At 40.7% G+C, this 12,917-nt stretch overlaps 1 protein-coding gene and 1 long non-coding RNA gene across 2 annotated transcripts in view; one reads left to right on the top strand and one right to left on the bottom strand.

Annotated features, from left to right (window-relative positions):
* Window positions 1–12,917, top strand: part of LOC140694716 (uncharacterized) — a 144,606-nt gene that overhangs the window by 7,839 nt on the left and 123,850 nt on the right. The window contains 3 exon segments of the mRNA XM_072957826.1: window positions 10,471–10,529; window positions 10,727–10,879; window positions 11,416–11,539. The gene's annotated coding sequence lies outside the window, so the exon portion shown is untranslated.
* The window catches only part of LOC140694758 (uncharacterized), a 92,693-nt gene that overhangs the window by 45,100 nt on the left and 34,676 nt on the right, over window positions 1–12,917 (bottom strand). The window lies entirely within an intron of this gene.

The following is a 12,917-nucleotide window of genomic DNA, read 5'->3' as shown; positions in this document are numbered from 1 at the left end:
AAATATCTTATCTTTTAAGAAATTTAATATTCAAAATAATAGGAATATTTTAAAATGATAAACTAAGGCTTTCGTGTAGTTTCTTTGGTTTCTGAGTTGATGTGTAGGTAGACCCTTTGCATTACATAATAGCACATCTTTGACAGTATTTAAAGAGCTGTTAGTGAGCGCCCCCAATTTGAAAGCATCATTAAAGCTTGCTCTGAAATAGTGAAGTCATATAGGTCTTGTTTGCAGAAGCCAGATATTTGGTTTATAATCTGCAGCATAGCTCCCTTTATAAAATAATAATAGATTCAAAATTAACAAAGTGGAAAATAATTGATTTTTTTTAAAAAATGAAACATAAACTTTCTTGTGCTATTGTTGCAACTGGAAATTTTGAAAAGAAAAATCCTATTGTAATATCATCTAAGTGAAATACATATATGTCTGTCACATTTGAATAGTAACTGCACAGTGGTTTTTGAAGTCAGGATCATTCCAGCTCAGATACTGGCAGTGATGGTTGCTGGTTTTCAATGGAAGAGCCTAAATTTGCTTTCTTAGCTTTATTCTTTTCTTTTCTTATATTTTCTTTTCTTTTCTTTTCTTCTCTTTTCTTTTCTTTTCTCTCTCTCTCTCTTTTTTTTTTTTGGGGGGGTAGTGCGAGGGTTGAGTAGTGCTGTGTCAGCATGATTTGGGGGCAATTTGTGGGCAGATGTCGTGCAGCAGCAGTGAGATATTTCCATGCATTTTACTTTCCGGACATCACCAGGGAACATGTGTGGTTTGTGCCTGCAGGATGGGATGCTGCAGGACTCCCTGGTCCATCAATGTTATGTCTTGGAGCTGCTCCGGTCAGTGAATGATTTTCTGTGGCTTGGAGCTAATGTGGTCTGATGCAGATGATCAGATGTGTAACTAAAGTACTGTTACTTGAAATAAGAGAAAAGCTAGCAAAAATGTCTCTAAAATACAGGATGAGGGAGGAGAATTGGCTGAGCTGCTTGCAGTGGGGAATATTCTCAGGTGACTCCCTCACTGTGTCTCCTGTCACTATCCCCCACAGCCCTGCATGGCAGTCCTACTGAAGCAACCATGCACTTTCTCAGAAACGCGCTGAATTTCCTTGTGCCTCTGATTGTTCACTTTTTTTTTTGAAAGCACATCTTGCCCTTTGCTTAAATGCCATCCCTGCTAGCCACCACTTACACTCATTCTTCTGGACCTCGTCCATATATAGCTGCTGAATGAAAGAACAAAATGTAGTATCTCCATTTAGTGGAATATTATTCAGACATAAGAGTGAATAAAAAAGAAAAAATAAATAAAGGGGAATATGAAAAAAGCCATCTGCTCTGGGTAGTCCACCCTGACTGCTCAACCCGGCCTTTTCCCTTTGAAACCCCACCCCTTATACCCCACTCTACTATTTTTGATAGTATTTACCACCTTCTAATAAAGTTTAACATTTTCAAAAAAAAAGAGACATGCTGATACCACTTCAACATGGGAAAGCCTTGATAACAGCACGTTAACTGAAAGGGGCCAGACACAAACGGCCACATATTGTTGATTTCAGTGATCTTAGAAATGCCCAGAATTGGCTCATGCAGTGGCAGAGAGCAGATGATGGTTGCAAGGGGCTGGGTGGAGGGGGGTTGTCGAGTGACTGCTAGTGACAGGGGTGTTCTATTGGGGTGATGAAGTGTTCTGGAAATAGATGGTGGTGAGGGCTGCACAACCGTGAGTGTGCAGAAGACTGCTGAGCGCTGTCTCTGGGAGTGCTTGTTGTTGGGGCGGCTTTATTTTGTTCTCATCCTGTAATGTGAAGGGTCATCTTGTGCTGAGACCATTCAACTCCTGTGAGTGGTAAGGCTAAGAGACTTTGCAGAGTCATGTTTCTTTTTTCCCCCTTGCTGAGTGTAGGCAAAAATGGTTTAAGCCTGAGAAAGTGCTCCATATGCAGAAATGTCTTTCAGTTTTGGCTGGTGTAAAAATCTTGTGAGCTTTTTAATCATTTAGGACAGTCTGTAGGGGGAAACAGCCTGTGAAGCCTGGGTGAGACTTGGAAGAGCCGCGCTACCCTCCCAGACACGGGTGGGGATTTCACCCCCATTCAGGCAGTGAAGGGCCAAGACCCGTGAGAGGAGTTGACAGTCATGAATATTTATGTGTATCCGCTGCTTCATCTTGGATATTAATTTCTAGCTGAGTCATTTTGTGGCGGCAGCCTCATCCTACATCAGGAATTTATAGTATCTGCTCTTTGAGGTGAAGAGCTGACAGACTTGATTATTTAACAGTCTATCTTGTATTGATATCTCAGATTCCTTTGTCAATCGCAAAACAGCAGAAATACAGACGTCCTTTAATGCCGATGTGACCTGGAGCAGGTTTAGTTTCTGTACCTCAGTGACCTTATCTGCGTGTGGGGAAGATGATAACAGTGCTTCCCTCAGAGGGGCTGGTGAGAGGAGACTGAGAAGCACAAATGGAAGACTTACACGAGATGCTCATGAATGACAAAATTTAGTGCTCTCAGCCTGGTGAGGCCTCAGGGGCAGAGATGTCAGAACAGAGCAGTCCTAGCCGGAGTTCGATCCGCATTGGCAGGTTTCATGATCACTATCACCACTGTGGGTTATCAGGTAGTTTTAAGACTTGGTAATATGAATTCATGAATAATGTTAAAGACTAGACAACTCAGATCCAGTTTACATAGTTCTCAAGATTTCCTGTGAGAAATGGATATTTTTTCCCCATCTTAAATCTGAGTGGATTCTCTAAAAAAAATCTGTAGTCCTCCATCTTTTTCCTTTAATTCTCCTTTTTTTTAAATAAAAGTTTTTAAATGGAGTTACTGGGGACTGAACTGAGGGCCTCATGCGTGCTGAGCACATACTCTCTCAACTGAGGTATACTCTCCCCCATAATTGTTTTAAACTTTACTTTCTTAGTATTCAGAGGTTAGAGGCCTCTAATTCTTTTTTTGGAGACTTGTCCATAAACCGGTAAATCTAAAATTAATGGACAAAATTTGGTTTATTAAAAAAATCATTAGAACTTTTATCAATCCATTCAAAAGGGAATGCTTATTGAGTTAAAATGTTTCTCCTTTATGGTGATTTCTAATTTTTGGTCTAGCTTAACTTATTAAAAGTAATCCTCATCATCATAATGACCAAGCTTGCTGTGAGTGGACACCTACCAAAGGCTAAACTGTTTTTCTCATGTTTTACTTCAAAGCAGGTGTTTGACGGTAGGTATCAATGTCTCCGTTTTGCAGCTGAGGGATTGAGAGGTGGGCAGCTTGTCCCAAATCAAACGCAGCTGGCGGTGCCTAGCTCGGTGCTGGAACCCGGGCTGCACAGGATGCATTCTCAATTTCTCCTCTGATCAGCCTCCCGTTGAGTGGTTTCCCGAACTCCTGTGAGTCCATAAATGACCGATTTTGGCGATCTCAGCCTGATGAGGCCTTCAAAGGAGAGACACCAGTGAGAATGTGAGACAGAGCGGCATAAATTAAAATTGTACATTTTCACAAATGTTGCATTCTCAGGTAATGACTTAAATAGTTTATGTTTTCTTTATATTAGTGCTATGTAAGCACTAAAAACAAAACATTAAAAATGATTATAGTGCAAAATAGGAGTGGGCTTTGAAAGTCCAATCATTGCTAATGATGTTGCTTGTTTTTCTCTAGTGGTGCTTATTGACAGAATAATTTACAATGACTGAATTTGTTTTATGTATGTAGTCTTAGTATGGAGGAAAAGTTTGTCAGTGCATATTGAAAGTAAAATCTTTACTCTTTTCTTTCCTGATGATAAATATGTACGTTGTTTCCATGGCTTAAGTATATTTCCTCATTTGTGAAATTTGAGTGATGCCGTTTACCATGTCTGACTGTGAGAGGTAGACGCCTTGTATACAAAGCATCCAAGAGCTGCTTAGTAAAAATGTGCTGTCACAATGACAGATAGTTTAGAAGGATCAACTGTGAATACTAAAGAGGGTGGCTTGTTTCTGATGCATATTCAATATGGATATATATGAATATGGCTTAAAGTAACAAGGATTCAGGGTTTTGTGTGTGTGTGTGCGTGCAGTATGAAGTTTTAATGAAATCTGTATCATTCTATTGAGACAGGGACTAGTTAAATTGACTTAAGCAGACGACCTTGAAGATTATTTACACAGAATGTGTATTGTTACAACTCAGTGTTCATGCTGCCGTGTAACTATACACTCAGACATTTAAATTCGTAGGACTCTGACCAGAAGCATTAAGTTTAGAAAAATCCACATTGATCATTTTCAGGGAATAAAATAGAAAGAAGCTCATGCTGTTTTAATATGTAAATAAATGTTTTTGTATTTCAATACACTTCTATGATTTCCTGGCTCTTTGAGAAGTATTTTGCAAGATACTTAGATTACCTCCTGTTGGAAAAATACAGACATGACTTTTATGAATATAGGCCTAGTACAGGTCTGTTGGTTTTTGCTACAGTGCAAGACATGAGGACTAGGAGAGCAGTATGTGCTACATAAGCTTTTAGTTATCTGATTCTTGTTTCTGATCCACAGGCAATTTTTGTGTTGCACCTTTCCAGGCAACCAGGAAGGCCTTTTAAGCCATAGGTGGCGCTGTTACACCTTCTTACAGTCTTAACTTTCCTGTTTGTAAAGGAAGTCTTAAACAACGTTTTTTTTTTTTTTTGATTCCTTTGCTTAGTGCTTCAGGGTAGCACAATGTCCATTATGTCTGACTACCTGGAACTATTATTCTGCTTATGTCTTAGTTTTATTCTATCATCTCGCTGTGAACATTTCAGACTTCCTGTGCAAACAGTTGCAACATCGGACTTTTCTTGCAGTGTTAGAAACCAGTGAGCCGGGATTTTATAAAAGAGCTAGAAGCGGCCTCTGGAGCACCTTAAAGCTGAAAAGTGTACTGAGTTCCCTAAGTATTATCCCCACCGCTGTGTGTCAATGGGTGGTAGGAGATTTGGTACATATACAAAGGGGTGTGGTGTTTTGACTTGGGTTTGCGTGCACACGCTGCCACTGAGCTACGTGATCCTGAGTCAGTTCGTTCTGAGTTTTTCCCTCGTCTGTGAGATGGGGACACTCATTTCTGCTTTGTAGAATTGTGAGAATTAGAAATTATGTAAAGTGTTTAGCACAGTGTGTATGACAAGAGGGCTCATAATCTTAACTGCTGTTTGGTGTGAAGCCATCATTTGATAGTCTTTGGCAATTACTGAGAAACAGAAAAATAAGAAAAGCTGGTTTTATGATGAAAGATATTTGAGGAGGTTCCATAGTTCCTATATACATAATTTAGCATCAGCAGAGTCAGGACAGTTACACAGTCGCCCTGAACCAATGTTAAGCCACAGAATTTTTGTTACTTCATATATGTTGGGGCTTAAGGGGACCCAATACTTATACACATGTTGTGTCCAGCAGCCAACTGAGAGATGACTAAGAAGAACAGGCAGGCGATAAGTGTCTCCTTTATTACTGATGAAGCCACGTTCTCCATGAAATTCAGGGCTGTGGGAGAGTGAGAGTCATGACACTATGTCCCAGAATTAGAGACTTATGCAGTCCCAGGTAACTCTGGTCCACAGCGAGCATTCCCTTGAGAGATTCTGACCCATAATGCACAGGACTGTCTTGCCATGGAACTGAGCATCCCGGCTGCTTCCTAAGGGTGGCCAACACTGGAGGGGAAGGAAAGCTTTCATATGCCCTGCTTGTCTCCCCGGATTCACACCTCAATCTGTTAGTGTGAGGAGGGCTAGCCGTGGGCCAGTGGTCAGGGGTGTGAAGGGAGAAGCAGTCTCCCATGGACCAGAGGAGTGAGGAGGAGGGAATCCCCCCTCAGATTAAACAGGTGGTGGCTTGAAACAGAAGGGTGCTCCTCAAGAGTTTATAAGAGGGGAAATAAGGATTTCCTTTGGGACTCAGAATAGTCATGAAACACATAAGATGATTAGATGGGAGGCTTGTAAATCACTTTCTTATTAAATTGAAATTTGTTGGGCACCAAAAATGTGCTACATTCTTTTCTGAGAGTTTTACAGAAATGAATCCTCCAATTTTCACAACAAGTGTGTAAGAAAGATTTGATTGTTATCCCAGGTTTACAGTGTGGAAATTGAGGCACACAGAGGGTAAGTAATTTGGCCAAGGTAACAGAGCTAGTAAGTGGCAGAGCTGGGATTTAAATCCTGGCTATCTGGTTTCCAGGCTCCCAGGGATGGGCTTTGGGTGTTTACAGGTATCTGCATCCCTGGATCTCTGTACCTCTGCATCAGTTAGACCAGAAAGGACAGGGAAAGTGGAGTTATACAGGTGCTCACAGTCGTGTCTCAGCCACTGTCCATGGAATGTGCCCCGTGATTGGCATTAATTGTTTTCCAGGCAGTAGATCTGTTCTTATAACAGAAATTTAGTCCATTGAGTTAATCTAGAAACCCTTCCTGCTCTGCTTCTGTCCACGCTTGCCATGTGACTGCCTGCCCGAGATTGGGCCGTGGAGGAGAATCTGTACTCATGGTTGAACTCTGATATTTCAATCTGGTTTGTAGTTTCACATCTCCTGTTACATTAATAAATTAAATTTCTGGTTTTCTTGCATCAGTGTGTCATAAGTTTGCTTAATGTGAAACCAGTCCATGGGAGCCGAGGGGTGCTGACGGTATAATTTCTGAGCATGTGGCATTTCTACCCATGCAGAAATGGCTGGAGGATGTCCACCTTCCTCACTGATTTCTCCCAGCAGCAGGGTCCTCTCCCACCCCCGGATGTGAGGATGGGATCTCTCTGAGTAGGCCATTCAGAGGCCGAGTCCACCAATCAGATGAAGTACCTGGAAGTGGGTTTAATAGAAGAAAAGGGCTTCCAGGTAGTCCGATGGGCTGTTTGAGTCCGTTTGGTGAAAAGATGTCCACTGTCTGTGGTTGAGCTGCTTCTTTGCTGTTTAAAAGTCTGTATTACATGAAGGGATTTTAAAAAGCAGAAAGGTGTGATTTCAGGTGGTACATCCGCACCGGTGAGTAGTGCTGGATGACCGCCTGTGTGAGGAATAGACAGAGTCTTACAAACTTCATAAAACAGCTTTTAAAGCTCTTCCATCTGAGTGCACTTCGTATGGGGTCCAGTTCATGACTGGTCGCGCTGAGAGGGCACGTAACTGATGATGGCAGAAAGGACACGGAGGCATCAAAAAGGTCCCAGACATGTTCTCTGTTTAGAGGATGGGGCACAGAGTAACATATTTGAGCTGGTTTTTCATTGAACACTTTTGAGTATTTTCTAGGACTCCCCAATCCCCCATGGTTCCATGCAGCTGGGTGTCCCCTCAGTGCAGCTCTGTCAGCGCTTGCCCTGGGCTGACGCGGTGTCACGGGGAGCAGGACGGTCAGTGTCCCCGGCTCCTCCGAGCTCCGTCTCCTCATCCGCAGAGCCGGGTTTCTGATCCGTGTCTACTTAGTAGGATTGCTGAGAATCACACGTGATGGTTGTCAGGTGTGATTTGTGGTTGTCTCTGTGATTGGCGTATAGTCAATATTTGATAGAAGCACTTGTTTTTTATTATAATTGTGGCTCCTAGATTGCAGTGGTTTTTACTCTGCATTTATTTTTTTATATAAATTTATTCTTATTTTTAAGTAAGCACTTGTATTTATTTATTTTCATGAAGGTACAGGGGATTGAAGCCAGGAACATGTGCGTGCACAACAGGTGCTCTACAATGGAGTAATACCCACCCTCCTTGTCTGCACTTAAAAATAAATATTTCAATACACAAAATATTTCTTAAACACCATCATGGGTCCTATTTTCTGCATAGACAATTGAATACATATGCCATCTCAATAAGAATAAATGTCATAGGGACATACCTTTCTAAATCTGTTTACGTGTTTTAAAACGATCATAGCTAGTGAAAAACACGAGTCTTGGATCCACTACTTCTTAGGGTCTGCTTTGCCATCATGGGGAATTACATTCTACAGAGAAGGCTAATTGGATCTCATTGATATTTGGATGATTTTGCAATGTTCAAGGCTTTCAAAAGCTGACCGTTTTGTATTTTAAACTAACTACAAAGTTATCTTCTAGAAGTTGTAAGTCCTTAGCTTGTGAAGTGCCCAGTAATTCAGTTTGTATATGTCTGTGTCTCTGTGAACGTGTATGTGTGTGATTTCAGGAATGTAGCAATAAGTTCCATATAGCCTTCTGAAATCTTTCTCCTCCAGTTCAAGGTGTAGGTATATATTTACACAAATAAATTGATACTCTTTTGTGATTTGGCATATTGGTGGGAATAAGAGGTTCTCATAATTGTTTCAGAAGGGTTGGGGAGCATGAGCTTAGAAAATGGGAGGAGATAGAGGCAGGGAGGTTCTTTAAACTTTGTGCAAGATGAGAAACAGTAGCTTTTCTTTTTTCTTCTAAAGCAAACTGGCACTGAATTGTAACATACTAATACTCAGAATTGCTTTTCTGATCAGAGACAAGTGCCTCAGATTTTTCAAGGCAACATGAATGATGAAATGTGTTTTAGCAGTTATCTTTAAAAGTAGTTTTATTTTTCAAGTATAAGTCTATAGACTGTTCTTTTTTTCCAGCTGTACAAGAATTTCTCATTGATCCAGGTACGTGATCAATGTGTTTAGTTTCTTTGGGTTATTTATTTTTTTTAAGTGCTTGATTCATTCTGGTGTGAATGAATGTTTAAAATTTCTGGATTTTGATCTTTAAAACTTGCTGATTTATCAGAACTGCAAAAAACCTGATGTTTGTTCCTTGTTTGGTGGGGCAACCTATTGATTTATGTTGTCTGTTATAGAGGGAAATTCTTCCTCTAGCCTGTAGATAATTAAGTGAATGGTTTGCAGTGTGCCTTAAAAATTATTTGAATGCATTGAGCATGTTTGTCCAGTGAATTTTGGATTGAGTCATAATAATGACTTTGCTTTGATTCTGTGGCTTTTGTCCTCTCCACAAGAATTTGAATTCTCTGTTGCATTTTGTATTCGTGTTCTTAACAGGGGAAGGAATTTTGCATTTTTTACAGAGGTGGGTTTTCCTATCCCCTCTGAATTCCTTCTGTAATTGATAGAGCGAAAATCTGTTATTGCAGTGCTTAATTATTTCATAAAAAATTTTTTGGCTTAATCAGAAACAATGACAAAGAATGATAATAAAAAATATGAAAACCTTCCTTCCTTTGAAGAATAGAAATGAGGTGGTCAGGCTCACGCATGCTTTGTACCTGACACACTTACTCTCATGTCATTGTGTATCATGAGTCGGAGATGGAGTTGCTTCAGGTTTATAGATTTTTGTTTTAACATTTGTGTTGAATTCATTCTCTAGGCATGATGATTCCTGTTGCCTTTGTGGAAAGTGTAGATGAAGGGAAACAAATGCTTTGTTTTGTTTTCAGGAGGCCTGAGATGCTGATGAGAAAAGAGTAGAGGGTGGGCTGAGGAAAATAGTGACAGACCCTCACCTCCAGGCTGAAATTGATGAACAAAGAAATCAATTAAGTGTATTGGTATTTGACTAATAGAAGTCAGACAGCCCAGACTGTCTAGTTATGCCCAAAGGAAAGTACTGAATTCACCTGCAGAATTAGGTGCTTTACCATGTAGAAGCAGCTTAGAGCAATCAGAAAAATCAGTCTTATGATGAGATATAAAAAGAATATAATATCTTTTATTTCTGAAACTTTTCTACATTAAGTTGTGTAGAGCTAAAATTAAGTTTCAAGCACCAGGAGTTAAGAGTTTAGGTGGTTCTGTGGGATCGTTATTCAGGGATGTGTCTAGACCCTGCTGGAGTGGCCGAAACTGGCAGGAAAAGATCCAGAGCCAGGATTTGTCATCCTAGGATGTCCTCCATAATGGTTCCATGTGGGAGCCCATGATTGAGTTAACAAGTTGTAACACATCCCAGCCGCCTGTCAACTTTAAGAAGAAAAAATGTGCTTATTAACTGCTTTAAAGCAAACACCTGTGCATCCTCACTCCTGTCTCCTTGCCATAAAAAGCAGAGACAATGCCTTGCTTGCATATTTGAGGTTATAGATAGCACACTGCTTATTGCAGAGCAATGACCCAGGCCCTCAGCTATAAACGCCAGGCCTGCGTGGTGTTAGATAGTCTATTATCCCCAAAACAGGGACCAGGCTGGTCTGGTGGTCTGCTTTGTAATGAACATGTCTAAAAAATGTATCTTGTTCCCCTCAGCCCATGACTTCCCTAAAGGTAAACTAAGCCTTAGTACTCATGGTGGAGTCTACAATCTCTGTCTCATCCCTTCTTTCCCCAAGTTCCTGCCTACTATCTCACAACTGTTATTGACTTTTTACTTTGATTATACACAATAAATATGGGAGCATTTGAGAGACTCGTGGATTTGGCTCCCTAATCCCTCTCGCTTTCTTTCCTTTTTCCGCAGTCTTGAGAAATTCATTCCGTGTCGGTAAGACTTCCGCCAGCCAGAACCCACAGTTCCAGGTGAGAAGGATGCAGGCTTTATCCCTCCTACCCGAGGGAGAGAGAGGAGATAATTGAGATATGCTCCCCTGTGGTCCCTTCCTGCCCCAGGGCCACTCCAGTTCACCTGCAGCCTTCTGGCCTCTGCTCACAGGGCCTCTGTCCCAGGATTGACCGCAGCCTTTTATTCCCTTGTCAACATTCCCTGTGCCTTTCAGAGGTTGCTCTCTTCTCTGCAATTCAACCCTGGCAGATGTGATGGTGGTCAGCGTGCTGATGGGCAGTTACTTGGGGACTCCCAGGAGCCATGCTGATTCTCCTGAGTCATTCGGGGTTACAGAGCTGTCAAGCACTGCAGGAAGCCCATTCACGTGAGTTCAACACAGCATTACATCACTTTCATTTTATTTTTGAATTTTCAGTGGAGAAATTATTTGTAGCACACTGTTCCAGATTTTAGGCCGCCTGCTTTCCTCACCACCATTTCCTTGTTGGCTCTGGTGCTTGTTTTAAGAACCAGGTTTCTTCTCTGGTCATTTGTAGCAGCTGGGCTTGCCGAATCCTTGATTTGCATTTGAAGCAGAATGCTTCTTCGTGATGTCAAACTGATTTTCCTTGTCATGTCTGAATATTTCTTGTACACTCAGCAACAGTTTCAAGTGAAATGCTCTTGTCCAATTTCGGTTAACTAATATTTGCTGATCTCCTGCTTTCATGCTGAGGGCAGTTTCTTCTTCCTGTAATAAATGTTAGCAATTTGCATTTACTATGGAAGGTACTAATCCGAGGTGCTTTTGTTCTTAACAGTTTTAATACAAATCACCCATTAAAATGTACAGCGGATTTTACTCTATGCCCAGAAATGTGCATCCCAGTCAATCTTAGAATATTTTCTTCCCCCCAACAGGAAACCCAGTACGCATAAGCAGACATTATCAACTTCCCCATCCTCCCCAAGCCCCAGGGAGCCACTCTTCTGTCTCTGTGGATTTGCCTGTGCTGAACATTTCATGCAAATCGAGTCACTTCATGTAAGTGGAACCGTCTATTTTGACTGACTTCTTTCACACTGAGTAACGTTTTCAATGTTTGTCCACGTTGTGGCCTGGGTCAGTACTCTATGCTTTGCTATTGCTGAATAATATTTCACTGTATGGCTGGGCCCCTTTGTTTACCCATTCATCACGTGATAGACATTTGGGTTGTTTCTGTTTTTTGGCTCTGAAAATTAATGGCGAAAAGTAATGGTGAATATTCCTGTAGGAGTTTTTATGTTAACATTTGTTTTCAGTTCTCTTACTTGTGTGCCCAGGAAGCAGAATTGCTGGATCATTCAGAAGCCAAATGTTCAACTCTCTGAGGACGTGCCAGGATGTTTTCCAAAGTGGTCACGCTGTGTTACATCCTCACCAGCAATGGCTGCGGGCTCCGCTTCCTCTGTGTCCTCATTAGTGCTTGTTAATCTTTTTTTTGATTTTAACCTATTGTAGTGAATCTGAAGCGGTTTCTCCTAGTTGTTTTGACTTGATTTCCTTTAGAGCTAATGTTATTGAACACCGTTTCATTGTGCTTATTGGCCATTTGTATATTTTCCTTGAAAAATATCTTTTCAGATTCTTTTTTCATTTTTTAATTGAGTTGCCTTTTTATTGTTGAGCTGTGGAATTTTTTTTTTGATACACAAATTCCTTATCAGATAAATGATTTGAAAAAATTTTCTCCTGAGTGTTGTTTTTTCACTTTCTGGATGGTGTCTTTTGAAGCAAAGTTTTAAAGTTTAATGAACTCCAATTTATCTCTGTTTTCATTTTTCCTTGTGCTTTTGGGGTAATATTTAATATCTGATGTATTTTATTAAAACTTGTATATATAAAATAACTTAATTCTTAGGACCGTTCTAGGAGATGGGTGCGGTTGTTGTCCCCAGTCTATGCATCGGAGACTGAGATGCAGAGAATTTGACTGACATATTAGTGTCAAAGCTACCCAGTGCTGTGGGAATTCAGACCCTCATGTTTTTCCCTAGCATCTGAGCTCAACACCACCATGCTCCAATCTTTCCAGGAAACGTTAATGAAACAATCTTTACTTTTTTGATCTCTTGTTAGATTTTTTTCTTATTGGGGACCTCAAATTCTCATTTTCTTTTCGGATATCAGTGTCGATTTATTTTAGGTCTCATGTAGGGAGAAGCATTGCTATCAGTTAACTTCTTTATTACTCACTCTCCAGTGATGATTGTTGCTAGTTGATCTAATCAAGTCATGCTTAAGTCTTTCCTGCTCATGACACTAACAGCAGAGTCATGACTTATAGAATGCTCAAAGAAGAAAGTACTTGATTGATTTTATTTTGCCAACAAATCAAACCAATCAAATAAAACCCTGGTGTTGACACAGACTATAAGCC

Source organism: Vicugna pacos, unplaced genomic scaffold (assembly GCF_048564905.1).
Source record: "Vicugna pacos unplaced genomic scaffold, VicPac4 scaffold_103, whole genome shotgun sequence".
NCBI lineage: Eukaryota > Metazoa > Chordata > Mammalia > Artiodactyla > Camelidae > Vicugna > Vicugna pacos.
The sequence above is the reverse complement of the archived record's forward strand: the minus strand, read 5'-3'. Positions and strand labels throughout refer to the sequence as shown.